Here is a 14,591-nt window from a genome sequence, read left to right as displayed (position 1 = left end):
CCTCATAAACGCTGGAAAAGACAATAGCCACATATTTGGGGGCTCATTTAGACAAAGTAAATTTTACTCTTCAGTTTAATCGTTCTTTAACTGTATCATCCAAACTCTACAGTTCAAATAAAAAGGGGAGATACAGTCTTCTGATTCCCCAAGTCCCCATTCACCGTCTTCTTCCACTAACCCTTCATCTCCACCACTCCAAAATGACTCACAATATGAATAATGAATGTGGCTCTGCATACATATGCAGTGTGTTCCTACATGTTGGGGAAACATGATGGAAACAAGAGGGGGGGGAGGATGCTGGAATTCTTGGCAAGGCAACTGTACACATCCGCCGCATCTTAATAATCTTCCGTCACAACCTCGTGTTTGACTCGTTTACATAAGCATTAAGTATTTACACAACATCAACAGCTTCTCCATGAGTGCCGAGCTTCAGATCGCTGCACTTGAATTATCCCGCGGCAGTGAGGTCGATGGAAAGGGACGGAGGAAGGTGCTGCTGATGTCATCCAAAAAAAAGGAGATTCTTAAAAAATAAAAGAGTGATTATGAGGTGGAGCTACATTTGCTAAAGCAGATTGAAAGTCTTTTTCTTCTTAAAGAGCTCTACTCATCTCCTGAGTGCCAGCCATGTGGTGAGGAAAACCAGCCATCTGCTCGGCAAAGATGAGGGCCAATAACAGAAAGTGTGTTGCTGGAATTACACAGTGCTGGAACACACACACGTGTGTGTGTGTGTGTGTGTGTGTGTGTGTGTGTGGTTGCGTGTTCACAGGTGGAAGAGTAAATGGAACGTGCCCGTAGGAGTAGCACCTAGCGTTTGATGGGAAAGCCTCTATGTTTCCACCCGACTGATTAATTTCATGAACATCAGAAGGAAAGCGCCGCATGTTTCATTGGGAAGTCTGACATGTCAGCGTGCAGCTACCCAGACGGGGTATCTCTTATAATTTGGCTGCGATTCATTGGGCAGCAAATGTGTTAATTCACACATACTTGATGGCAAATTTATGGGGCGGGAACAAGTAGTAGAGTTATCATTCTGTCTGATAAATCACATCCAAGCATGAGGGAAGTATTAATAAGTAAACATTGTGTCATGTGGTCATTGTATTGCTATTGTAACACCACCCTTTTACTCTTTTATTCCTTATTTTGTAGGCTACTGTACTGTTTAACCAGTCGCTAACTGCAGAGACCTTGTCAAGGGGTCCAGTCCAGCTGTAATAGTATTTATGTTAAAAATTTGTTTAGAGAAGAACCCTCGTGACTTAACTGTAATCTCACAAGGATCTTCTTAAATAATGTGAAAACCCAACTCTCCTGACTCACTCTAATGTTTCAAATATTGAAGTCTTCCTCTCCAAGTTCCAGTAATTCATCATCATGACCATGTTTTGAGGTTTTTACTTTATATATTTCTCCCCCATCGTAAATCCCGCAAACAAGAAGTTACGAGAGCAGAATCCATTATTACGTAATAATGGGCTTCACTTCTCATGCAGCCAGCTGTAAACATGCCCGCTTTGTTTACACAACGAGTATACACCTCCAAGGGGGAGGTGTATATTTTTCTGGATTGCTGACACGCAGTGACCAACCTTGATGCTTGACCAATCACAGCAGAGTGGGTGTGGTTATGGTAGACAAGATTTAATCTCCACAAAAACAGTTCTTTCCATGGACGGGTACATTTTCTAATGTCAATATTTCAGTTAAAAGATAGTTTTGTACAAAAATACCGACACATACTGATGAGTACAATAGAGGTCCAACATCTATTTAAGACACACTTAAATCAAAACAGTAGTTGCTCTTTAAATAGAATATGCTTCACATTATATGATAGGCCTTGATCAATGTATTAGACTGCACTTCCAGAAAGATTCCTGCCCTGTTTATATTTCAACATAGTGCACCTGCGCTTTAAAGGTATATCTCATAACTCACCCCGATCTCAGGAGGATTCATCCAAAAATAATAACAAAGCTCAAACCCTTGTTGTTTAGTTATTGATGGTTGTTTTTTTAAGGAAAGTGAACTGGTCACATGACTAGGTACGTCACATTTGGCAACGTGTGGTTTCCCAAAAAATGTTCTGAAAAACCTCAAAGCTGGATTTTTATTTATTTGTTTTTAATTTAGGTGTAATTAATGATTGCATCAATCAAAAGGGTAAATTACTGTGTACAAACTTCCCTTCCTACAAACATCATAGTTGGAACACATTCATAAAACTTCATTACTTCACTATCATTTGGGAATAAATAAAAAGTTAAAATCATTATGATTATTCTTACGCACTAGAATGCATTAAAAATATCAATTAATAACAGCAATAAGTCATATCTGGACTTTGTTTTGGTTGGATTGTATTAAATAATGAGCGAAGGTCTCGCACCAGCCTAGAGCCAGTACCTTAACCTTTGCAATAATTATGTAATTATCCACATTCAAGCAGCTGGATTATCCAAATGCACTGTTAAAGTTTAATGAACATGTTTGTTTTGTAGGGATGTTTTACTTTTGCTAAATGTTTAACATTTGCTTATCCTTAATAAGTATGATTATGCAAATACTGCCTGGCGGAGGATTGTTAAATGCAGGATAAAGTGGTTTTCTTGGAGGGAAAATATATTAGGTTTTTAAGAACAATAAAGTTAAGGTATTGGTGCTTTTAAAGTTTTCTGTAGTTGTGCAAATTACTTTTACAGGTTTAATACCTTGAGATTCTCACAGGATTTGTATAACTGCTTACTGCTCAACTTCTTTTGTTCATGCATCATGTTTAACCTGAACATCGCACGCTTGTCATGCACAGTTTAAGTGGAATACATAATTTTAATATATTTGATTCAGATTCTGGAGACTTAAGTTGCTTCCGGAATCAGGCCAGACTATGGCTCTGGGGTTTTGCTTTAATGATGAATAATGTGTAAAATTAGTCTTGTGAATTTTTAATGAGATAAAACACTGAAATACATTAAGTATGATTGAAATTATGTATCATTATAAAAACCTTCTTTTTATATCAGGGGTAATATATATATATTTCTTTCCTTTCTAACTTGAACAATAATTGACAGGGAAATTTCAATGATCCTAGTCTTTGACAGATGACAAAAATGACCATTTTTTTCCTATTTAATTTTAAATGAACGTTAAAAATTGGGTAATAAAATAGTTAATTCCTTAAAATGATTTCAGGCTTGAATGATAATTCTAAATCAAAAACAGAGCTGTAAACATCTACTTGCTTGTTTCATTGCCTGGCCACCATCTGCTTTCCAATTACACTTCCGGCTGTTCGGGTGATTGTGAATAAATGGCAGACTTTACATTTGAATTATAGTGACACACTGGGTCTTCAGAATCTGACGTCCATCTTGGATGGGTAACAATTATTGGATGATTGATAATTGATTAGCTTCAGTCAGAGACACTCTTATATATCCTTTCTAAGTAAATCAGACGACCATGATCAGTTTTACTTCCATTTCTTCCATATTAGTGAAAGAGAAAGGCCCTAATAATGTCAATGTATGATCATGTATAAATGGTTCTAATGCATTAACAAACGTATTTTGTATTTATTATTCATTTACATTTCAACATAACACTTGTTTACCTTTTATGTGTAATTTTTCGAGTATATATTAATCAATCAAAACGTTTTTTATAAGTTAGTTGAAGAAATGTTTTGAAAAAAACTCATATATACAAGAATAAAATTGCAGCTTATTTAGCTTAATAAAAGTCACAGCCTAATGACAAATTTTAGGGATTTCTTCGTCTTTCTTTTTGCTCGACGGCCCCTAACAACATTCACATAATTTAATGTGGCCCTTGAAGAATTATAATTGCCCACCCCTGTTATAAATCCTTGCTTATATATGTAGCTTTTGCATTATAAAATGTTGTCTTTATTTAGCAGAATGCATTTGCAGTGATGGTATTGAGAAAGCCTTATAATATGTTTGTATAAAATCAACAACATAAAATCAGACAGCAGCTGAATCTTTCTTATATGTGACGGTTTTAGTTGCAATCCAGCAAAATAAAGTCTCCGATTAAAATAGTCTTGTGACTAACAATACTTTGCTCTTGTTGAAAATGATGTGCACAGTCGCAGTAAAAGTCCCAGATTTCCGTTTATTACCAGCGGAAAAGGGATGTAAAGTAACCCCCCTAGTGTTTCATAAGTATAGGCTTTCAATTAGTTATAATTTATTTAACTCGAAATATACACATTTCAAGCTCTTGTGGGTCTCAGCGGTAATTTGGTATGTCTTCTCAAATGCCCAATTTGTAGGATTTACAGAAGTGTTTCTTCGGGAAAAGTGTTACTGCCATGTTGTAAATAATCTGATTCGCTTTTTGCCACCAGGCTCTTGTCTGTTTCATGTTTTATCTTCCTGGAAAGTTAAAAAAAAAAGGCTCTCGGATCTTCGATAGAAAAAATTGTTATGCTGCTATGAGGTGGCGGGCATGGTTAAATAATATATACAAAGCTCTACTGCATGAGTCATTATATTCTAAAAATAAGAATAAAGAAATATTTAAAATGTATTTATATCCTAGAATGATGTGAGAAAAACTACATTTACCTTTCATTGTAATCAACAGAATGTATAATAGTGGGTGTAGTTGGACATAAAAAGGTAAAATTGTATTGTTTTTTTTCCAATAGCCAATACATACAGCAAATGTTATTAAAAAATCAAAAATAAATCAAAATAAAATAAGAACAAGAGAAATAAAGAGAAAGAACACAATTACACAATCTAAGTCTAAAGATAAAGACAAAGAACATAGATCAAAGAAAAACAACAAAGACAAAGGATACAAAGACTAACATAATACATAACATAATAGTGTTTCATAATACATAATACATAGTACATAATATACATAATACTTACTATGTACAATATACAATATGAATATAAATAATACATAGTGTTAACATAATACATAACATAATAGTGTTTCGCTTTGTATTCCATTAACTCAGCGGTATCAAGAATGGATTGGCCTGTATAGAGTTTTTCGAATGTTTACAAATCCATATACATGTGTGTTAAAAAAGTCTTGTCAATGTATCATTTTTGCTGAGATTGTTCCTGGTGTACTTTCTCTGACATGCATAATATAAGCTGTTGGGGGCTGTGGGGGGGATTTTTGTGTTTCAGAATGTCTGCTGCCGTGTTTGCGGCCAGATATGTATCGCGTCTATCAAGTTACCTCGCCTCGGCAAGGATAGACAGATATTATCGTGGTTATGGCTCATGGCCTCTGATAACATTACAGCCTCTTAGTGATTTGACATTGTATTTCCTTACTTCCCCTATTTTATTCCCTCGATGAAGAAAAATAATAGAGAGAACATGTCCCACGGCTGTTGTCAAAATGTTTCAACAGTCGGCACTGAATTATTTCTCCTAATCTCGGAGCCTTTTTGAGTCCCAGAGGCTTTATAATTCAGCACCTCAAACACGCCAACCCTTGTTCAACTTGTCCTTGAAGAGAAAATGTAGACATTTAAACAAGAAGACGCAGGTTTTTGATGAATACATTAGATGGTTTATAAGCACAGCCCTCCAACCCCCTCAGGATGTTTGTCATCGTTGACATCATGACTGTCGTTTAACCATGACATCATATCTGAGTCTTTTTTTTTCCTTGAAAGAAAAAACATGTAATAATTTTTATAATCTTGTTCTCACTACTCAAACTGATGCAATTATTATATAAACGTTCAGTTACAAGAAAAGCACGGAGACATGGGATACCTCTGCTAAGGAGCTCTATTTCACTGAACTGGTCTCAAACAACAATCACCTCCTTGGCAGTGGTAATGAATATATTATTATATACATTAAAAATAATGACGAATATAGTTTTGGGTTCAAAGTAAGGTCTTGTCAAGTTTTCCAACGAAGGACAGCTGAAGTCTTTTTCTATTGTGCGGCTGCTTTAATTGGACACAGTTTAGTTTCCACCTCGGGGGCATAAAGTCCTGAATGATGCAAAATCGTGTAAAAAATGAGTCAAAATCCCGAGCACTTAATCAAATGCCTTTGAATATCGTTGCTGTTTACCGCATTTGTGTGGGCTTGAATCTTCCCTGTCACCATTTCCTGTTTAGCTTGCGCACCGTGTCCTATTATGCAGAGTTCGAACAGCAGACATGACAGATTCATTATATCCGCCTGAAAAAAAAAAAAACCTCTCGCCTAATCTGGATGCACTGATCCAACTTTTCCTCTTCTGATAACTATTCCATTACCTAAACTCTGGCTGAAGTGACAGCGTGATTTGGGAGGTCTATCTTGTCCTAATTTAAAATCTGTTACTCCTTTTTTTTCCACATGAAGACCTTTTGACACGCATCTGCTTTCTGAAAACATCAGCATTTTAAAACCTTGTTGTTGTCTGCTGAGCTTTAGTTAAAAAGCAAGAATGTTCAGCATGCTTGCTGGTTTGTACCTCATAATAGGTTTTAAAGTTTCATTTTTTTATTTATTTAAACAATTTCATTTAATCCACATTTGTTAAAGGTAGTGTTTGTGGGTAGATACAGCTCCTTTATAAAGCATATCCTGGAGAATTCAGCACGTACAGCAGATGTGGTTTTGGATCTAAAAGAAAGATTACAAGAAGTACTTGGGTGGACTAGAGGGACCAGGACAAAGGGAGTGCGGAACTGTCCGTCTCTGGCATCTGACGTTTTGTCCTAGTAAAAAAGAAATTTGCTGATGTCTGTGAAATATGTGAAACAATGAAAAGGAAAAACACAAAGCAAAGGAAAGTACAACAGCTGAATACTTCTGCACTGTTTCCTTTTGTGTTTAATTTATGTCATTTTCCTGACTGACGCCCCTTGTGCTGCACACAACACCTTGTTTCCTTCCAAATGTGCCCTGCGGCTGACCAGGAAATACAAAGTATCTGATTTATAAAGGCTTGACTCCACTGCCATCTTAGTAAATCAGGCGGAAACTGTTTTTCCTCGTTACCAAAAGAGAGAGGAAATACGGTCATTGGACACCAGTAAGATGTTACGAATTTAATCTGTATTTATATAGAATTTTGTTTACAGAAAATCAATTGTGAAGGATTGGCCTGATTTGTTATAAAGTGTAAGATCTGGATGTGAACTGTGTGCAGTCCAACCTACCCCCCCTTCCCCCCCCCCCCTTCAAAAAAAGCAAAGTCGCCCAAGAGTGTCCTTCAACATGAATGAGGCGCTCAATTAACTTTATAATTTAGTAATAAATTAAATCAAATTTGAAATGACACTTGAGACAGGGACATTTGGAACCCCCTGAAGTCTGAAGCCTCAGGCCTCTTTGACACCTGTGCATAGTTGATAATTGGAAGTTTTATGCGACTATCATCAGGTCCAATGGGTACGAAAGAGTTTGACGCCAAGAAGGATGGCGCAAATGTAATTCTTAGAAAATTGTTACACCCATATTGCTTTTGTTCTTGTTGTTTTTTACCCAATATATTATTTAACATTAATTTTATCAATAAAGTGCATTTGGAATACAGTAAAAATGTATGTCTTAAGCTTCTTGAATAGTCATGAGGCCAACATATTTCCATATACAGTATTTCTAAAAAATAGTGTAATTTTCATTCACAATATTTTGAACTGTTCACAAAATAACTAATGGATGGATGGATGGAGAAAGGGAGTGGTCGGAGAGAGGGAGGGATGGAAGGAAGAAAGTATGGTTGGATAAATGGATGAATGAAGGAATAAAATTGATGGAGTAAGGGAGTGGTCGGAGAGAGGGATGGTGTGAAGGAAGGATGGGTGGCTAGATGGATTGTTTGAGGGAGTGGTTGGAGAGAGGGAGGGATGGAAGGAAGGAAGAATTTATGTATTTATGGAGTGGTGGGAGAGAGGGATGGATGGATGGATGGATGGATGGATGGATGGATGGATGGATGGATGGATGGATGGATGGATGGATGGATGGATGGATGGATGGATGGATGGTGGGAAGGAAGGATGGATAAACGGATGCATGAACAGGAGGGCGAGAGGGATGGATGATGGATGGATGGATGGACGGATGGATGGATGGATGGACGGACGGACGGATGGATGGATGGATGGATGGATGGATGGATGGATGGATGGATGGATGGATGGATGGATGGATGGATGGATGGATGGATGGATGGATGGATGGATGGATGGATGGATGGATGGATGGATGGATGGATGGATGGATGGATGGATGGATGGAGGGGTTGGAGAGTTGTAGGGAGGGAAGGAGGGAAGGAAGAATGGATGGATAAATAGATGGATGGATGGGGGAAGAATGGATGGATGGGTAGACTGATAGAATGCCAGGAGAAAGTATAATTCCTTCCTTACCTTTGAACAAGGCCCATTGGAAGAAAAATAAAACAGGCTAGAAGAAAAACAGGCAAAAACAATTTGCTGCAATGACCCATTAAGGACACATTAAAAATTGCTTGAGTCTGAAGTCGTGCTGAAGTTACTGTTGACTGAATATTTAAGATGGATTTTAAACGTAGTGCGTGTGCTTATTATTATTTGATTATGTTGGCCGGCACCTTCGCCTCATCCCAAACACAGAAAAAGATGTACAGATACACTTAGCTGCACATTACACAGAAAACCTTTTCTTGCGCCGTGTATCTTCCTCTGCAACTTATGCATGGATACACACTGATGTACCGTATGTACCGGCCATGGACCTCATTTCCACTCTTGGGTAGCAACATGAACACTTATTTCCCACCTTCCCGCATCAGCCATAGGAGTGTTGAACTTGCTATCCACTGCCTCCTTTCACAGATTTCCACACCACCCTTCACTGACACTGACACTACACACATGATCCCCTGTGGAGACGGCAAACTGTCAATCACTCTTGTCAGTTGCAAGGTGCATCTTAAGGGGGTGCAGTTTATAAATCTCGCACTCAATCCCTGTAACCTACAGCGAGTAATAACCACCAAGGCCTGGACAAACAGTGTAACATTATTACAATGTGCCCTGGCGGTCCGTGGCCTGAGCCGACGCTCTGACGATGTATATTTCATGGAATACGATGAAAAATTCAATGAGAACAACAAATAGTGGCTCCTCTTTTCGCACATTGCTCTGACAGCCAGAACCCCTGGGAGATGTTCATGTTTTCCTGTGTTCACAGTTGGAGACATGAATCCAATCCTCAAGTGATGAAAAGGGAGGCGATAAGAACATGGAGATGTGTAGGTTGTAAAAAAAAAAAAAAAAGAAAAGTTGAACAAACACTGAATGGAAATCTGAAAAACACAAGGTGGGTGGATGAGGGCTTATGTACAAAGATGGAGTGTGATAGTTTGGCATTCAGAGCGGGATTACAGAGAAGTTGGCTAACATAGTTCTGGCGCTCAAGCGAATTGGCTGTGATTTCCGAATTGACGTGTTGCTTTTCGTCTCCCCAGCCCAACTCTTCTCACTGGCAGGAGTGAGAGAACAAACTCTCAGACCTGCTACTTCCTCGCAGATGCCCTGTACTCCATATTTATTTGTATGATTCAGCACCCCTACTCTAATTTGGTAGAGCAATAGATGAGGCATAACAACTTCAATGAATCCACATCCAGGACATCCCAATTTTCTAAGACATTCGCATTATGTTAGAAACATGTGAGCAGCTGAATCAGTTTCACACCTCATGAATCCCTAATGATATCTTCTTGTTCAGTGTTGAGAAAGTACCTTCAAAACCTCTGAGAATTTCATATTTATTGACCGATTCTGCTTCACTTCATTATATCAAAATGATGAATAAAGTCAGCACTTTTTCCTATTTACAGTTATTTATTTAGAGAGACCTATTTTAACCACACATAACTGGCACCATAATATATCTCTAGTCTTTCATTACAATTCATTATTTTGTGATGACCATTTTAACCCTTGTGTTATCTCAGGGTCAAGGTGACCCAGAGGCCCGAAAACAAATGTGTTAGTCCAGAAATACATATGCAGTGGTTGAGGTCGTTCACCTTGACCTAGTGGCCGCACAAAGGGATACCTCAAACCCTTTTTTTTTCCGGGCCTTCCGGGTCACCTTGACCCTGAGAAAACACATGGGGTAGGGAAATGTTCAATGTGCCGTCCTGCGTGCACATGTCCCTTTTCGGCTGAAATCACTTCCTCGTTACTCGGATCTGGCACCAACAGAAAGTAAACGTTTATACATGTTTTTTCTCTTATCTTGAGTGGCAAATATCGAAGAAAAAAACTATTTTTCTATTGTTTTAGACCATTTAGACATGTTGCAAACATTTATTTTAAAAAGTAAATTAAAACTTCATAAAATGTTCCTTAATTTAATACGTTAAATTATAGTATTGTTACTTAAATTGAAATTCAAAAAATGAACGTTATAATCATTAAACGTTAAACAAAATGCTAAATGAGCAAAAACAAAACCAAAGGAGGGATTAATATAGTCTTTCTAATCTATCTATTCCAAAATAAATATGACATGGCTGTAGGTCAAAATAAGGGACGACAATAAATCATGTTTTTTAAAGAATGATTGTGCGTTTATTATTGTATAGATTTAACAGTTAAAAAGATGGAAGGAAGGATGGATAGACGGAAAGACCAGTTGGGTTAAGTAATGCAACTACTTTGCTCTCTCTGAAATCATCGGCGGCGACCAGGGCGAGGATTACAAAAACGTGTCGAGGGGATAATGAATCAAGTGATAAACTTCAACATTTGAAGGTAAAACCAGAAAAACGAGAGCACAGGGAAATACTCCTGATACATCGGCGGTGGTGTGGCAGTGTGTCTCACTGGCAAACACACACACTTTCATAAACACTGCAAATGTATTCATAGAGGATTAAGCTCCTGCTGGTTCAAAAAGGAGAGAAAAAAAAAGCTAGATTTTTTTTCTTGCTGATAAAAAAAAGACAGGGATCAAATTGGAGTGTGAAGCTTAGAGTGAAATTGTGAAAGTGAGTACCTGTGCATTTTCCTGAGAGCCAGTTTGTATTTAGATAATCCTTCTTTTATTGACTCTCACCATGACAAAGCTTCATTGACAAGGAGACAAAAACACCTTTTTTTATGAAGCAAAGGATCATCGCGAAAGCAATCTATATGGATAAAAGAAATGTCCTCCTGGATGGCTCTCGGACAGAATTATTATAAGCTCAGACTCTCTGAAGGTTGTGTGTCTTTGAGTTGTATTGATCTTCAAATGTATTGGGGCAGATGGCCAAGGACTTGGCAGCTCACTCTACCATCACCACATCTCCTGTTATGTTCCTCTCTCTCCTTCTCCCTCTTTAGAAAGTCTATATTTAGTTTGAGGTGCAGTTCTGGAGCTGCTCCTGTATCCGTGCTCGCACACGGATGCGCATTTCCTGTCGGGTTAGAAGCCGGCTCCAAAGAGGTCGCAACCCCTAATAGATTGGGCGCCCGGCTTGACCCGGAAGGCGGCGACCTTTGCGTGTCATTGTTGTGTTGTGAGTAGGAAAAAAAAGTGTACGTTTTTGTGTTGATTCATGTTGCCTTTGAGGTCATTGTGAGTCGACTGCAAGCGATTCAAGCAAGAAAACTTGGATTTCACGCTAGAATCCAGTTTTTCTCAAGAGTATTTGAGAAGCTTTAGACGGAACAAAGCAAGTGGCTGAGCTGAAATGAAAAAAAAAAGTGATTACTTTCTTAAACACCACTTTGATATCCACCATTTACATAATTGAATTCTTTATTGTGTTATACAATTAAAATATAGTGCCAGCAGGAGTCATGATCTGATCTTTAAGTCAAATAATTCAGCCATTTTTTTCTTGTACTGATCCCAGGAATATATCTCTTTTTCGAAGCGTACACCAATGTACACCTGTTAACCTGTGGGTCAACTATTAAATAAAGCAAGCATGAAAAAAGTACAGATTAAGATTAATAATGGCTTAAGAATCTTAATTAAAAGACCTTGTTGGATGAGTGTGAGTGAAACGGTTGTAAATTCACATTGTTTATGTTTCACTCAGAGACTTCATTTATAGATTTTTCCACCGGCTGATTCCTCTGTCTACCATATAATTTATCCTTGTGGAACCCCAGGGTCAAGGTGACCCAAAGGCCCTAGAAACAAATGTGTCTATGGTGCCCCTTGAGATGTCTCTGGGTCAAGTTCCTTGGCTTCATTGACCTTGACCCAGAGATAACACAAGGGATACCACAAACACATTTGTTTTTAGGCCTTTGGGTCACCTTGACCCTGAGGTAACACAAGGGTTAAAGGTTTGATCCACGTTAACTGTAGTTCCACCAGGTATCTTTCTTTGCTCTGGAGAGTACATTTGTCTCCGTCATCATTACGTAACATCGTAATCACTGTTTTTGATGTCAACAATTGACATCCCTAGTTCTATGTGTTGCTAGAAGAGATGGTGATAATATTGTGGTGGGTTCTGTTGTTGTGATTGTCTTTCTAAGGGACCGTGAGTCTGAAAAATATGTTTGATTGAAATGAGCTCCATAGGAGGTAAAGCGATTTCTCTTCACTGCGATTAATTCTTCAAAGGATATGTGGAACCAGATAGTAAATATAAACTAAACCAACGCCGTCTTGTCTTTTTCTTGCATTTTTCTTGCATTTTTATCAAAGTTTCCTGATCATTTTAATAAAAAAATGTAGGTGTATTTCTTAAATAAATGTTGCATACAAGCCACAGCATACGTACACAGTATTTAACACTTATTCTCAGTCTTCCCCTTTTCATTTGTTTTAGAGTTTATACAAAATTTAAACTGATATTTTTCCACCAAAATAAACAATTTAATTGATGTTAATTCTTGGTCGGATTGGTTATTTTCGTTTGGGTTTTAGTAATCAGTGTTTATTCGATGTTGATTTACTGTAGCCACTTCAAAGTGTAAAATCTGTTGTTGACTCAACATACGAAAAGTAAATAATGGGGGACATTTGTAGCGGGAATTTGGCCACCTGTAGCCAATTGGGACAGAGCTAGGTATCAACGTATTCAATGAATATATAGTTGAATTAATGTTAATTCACTGTTACAAGTGTTTTTGTTTCGATGTTGATCATAGTCAGTGTTGTTTCCATATCAGATATAAATGTTGCCTGACAATGTTGATTCACTGTACGTTTGCTATCTGGGTATCCATCTAACAGACAGGTAGAATTGCGAGTGTTATTGTTCCACTGCCGTCAATCACCTCCTCCACATGATCCGAGCCAGTGACCGTGACAGTGTGGGATGCGGATGTGACGGATGTTAAGACCTCCGCGGAAACCGGGGCCGCTCGTCCCCTCCATATTTCCCAGGACACCTTTTCTTTGAAGGATGAGGAGCTCATCATTAATTAATACCTTCAATATTATCTCTTTCATTCATATCCTTGCCAAATCCCAGAGGGAACATAAATAAAGTAGAAAGCAAAACCTTGTCGCGACATCTTTCATGTCTTAATTAGCAAGTTCTACGACATTTACGCTTCCCAATACAGCTGTTGTACTCCTTTCACCCCTTTAATTAAATGACAACCTGGGACATTTATATGATGCAACTGCGCTCGCCTGATGTTTTTCAACTCGCCTGTGCCCTAACCTGGACGTTTTGCTGGCTCCTTTCCAGCGACTGCCTTCAAATGTCATTTGGAGCGAAGAGTGCCCTCATGACTCAATGCGTTTGCCTTAAGCTCAGAAGAGCGTCGGAGGGGGGTCTCGTCTTTCTTTTAAGTCGGTACCGGTGTCTGGTACTTAAGGGGGGCATAACATCCCCCCCGTTTAAAACACCATCAGACTCAGGAGTCAATACTAAACACTCAAACCTTTTCCCTAAGTGGATATTTTGGAAAAAAAACAACGTATGTTTCATGCCGTATCCATGTCGGCTGTCTCGCTGAAAGGTCAAAGAGTCTCCGCCCGTGCGTGGCTGGATCTCGCCTCTACTGTAACCTGTTCCCGGATCTGGCTCAATGGAGCGTGTTCTGACAAATAACACCGATGAAGGCAGGAGAGGAAGGAAGACGGACGACGGGATAGGCGGCGGGGAATGCTGATGGGCAGAGCAACAGAAAGAAAGTAAAAAAAAACAAAAAAAAAACAGAGATGGATAGAGGAAGAGGGAGTCAGAGCTGTGTGTCTAATCTCCCTTCAGGGGAGACGGTTTAAGAACGCCTTCTATGACAGATAAACTCAGCCGACAGTGAGCTCAAACTGACAGACACCCACTGTGTCCAACCCGGCCCAGAGTCTCTGCAGCGTCTGGCAGCGAGAGGAGGAAGACCTGTATAGATTAAGTGAATCATAATGAAGGCCATGAAAGTGGCGCCTTGTTTTGTTTATTGAATTCCAAAGAGAACAGATGCAGGATATTTGACTCAAAGAGTTGCGATGCCTTATTTCCTTTAATGTCGCCTTTGCGAAAATTGCGAGGCTGTGAATGTTTAATAACTGCATAAAGTGGCGTCAACTGAACTCGCCACTTTATTTGCAAATATCTTTAGTTGCCCTTTAATGGCTGGAACCTTCCACGCTGTAAATGCTAATTAC

The 14,591-nt window shown here is 38.6% G+C and overlaps 1 protein-coding gene across 3 annotated transcripts in view; it reads left to right on the top strand.

The window, feature by feature from the left end:
• The window catches only part of nrxn3b (neurexin 3b), a 252,380-nt gene that overhangs the window by 178,317 nt on the left and 59,472 nt on the right, over positions 1–14,591 (top strand). The window lies entirely within an intron of this gene.

Source organism: Callionymus lyra, chromosome 13, assembly GCF_982586985.1.
Source record: "Callionymus lyra chromosome 13, fCalLyr1.hap1.1, whole genome shotgun sequence".
In the NCBI taxonomy this organism is placed as follows: domain Eukaryota; kingdom Metazoa; phylum Chordata; class Actinopteri; order Syngnathiformes; family Callionymidae; genus Callionymus; species Callionymus lyra.
The sequence above is the reverse complement of the archived record's forward strand: the minus strand, read 5'-3'. Positions and strand labels throughout refer to the sequence as shown.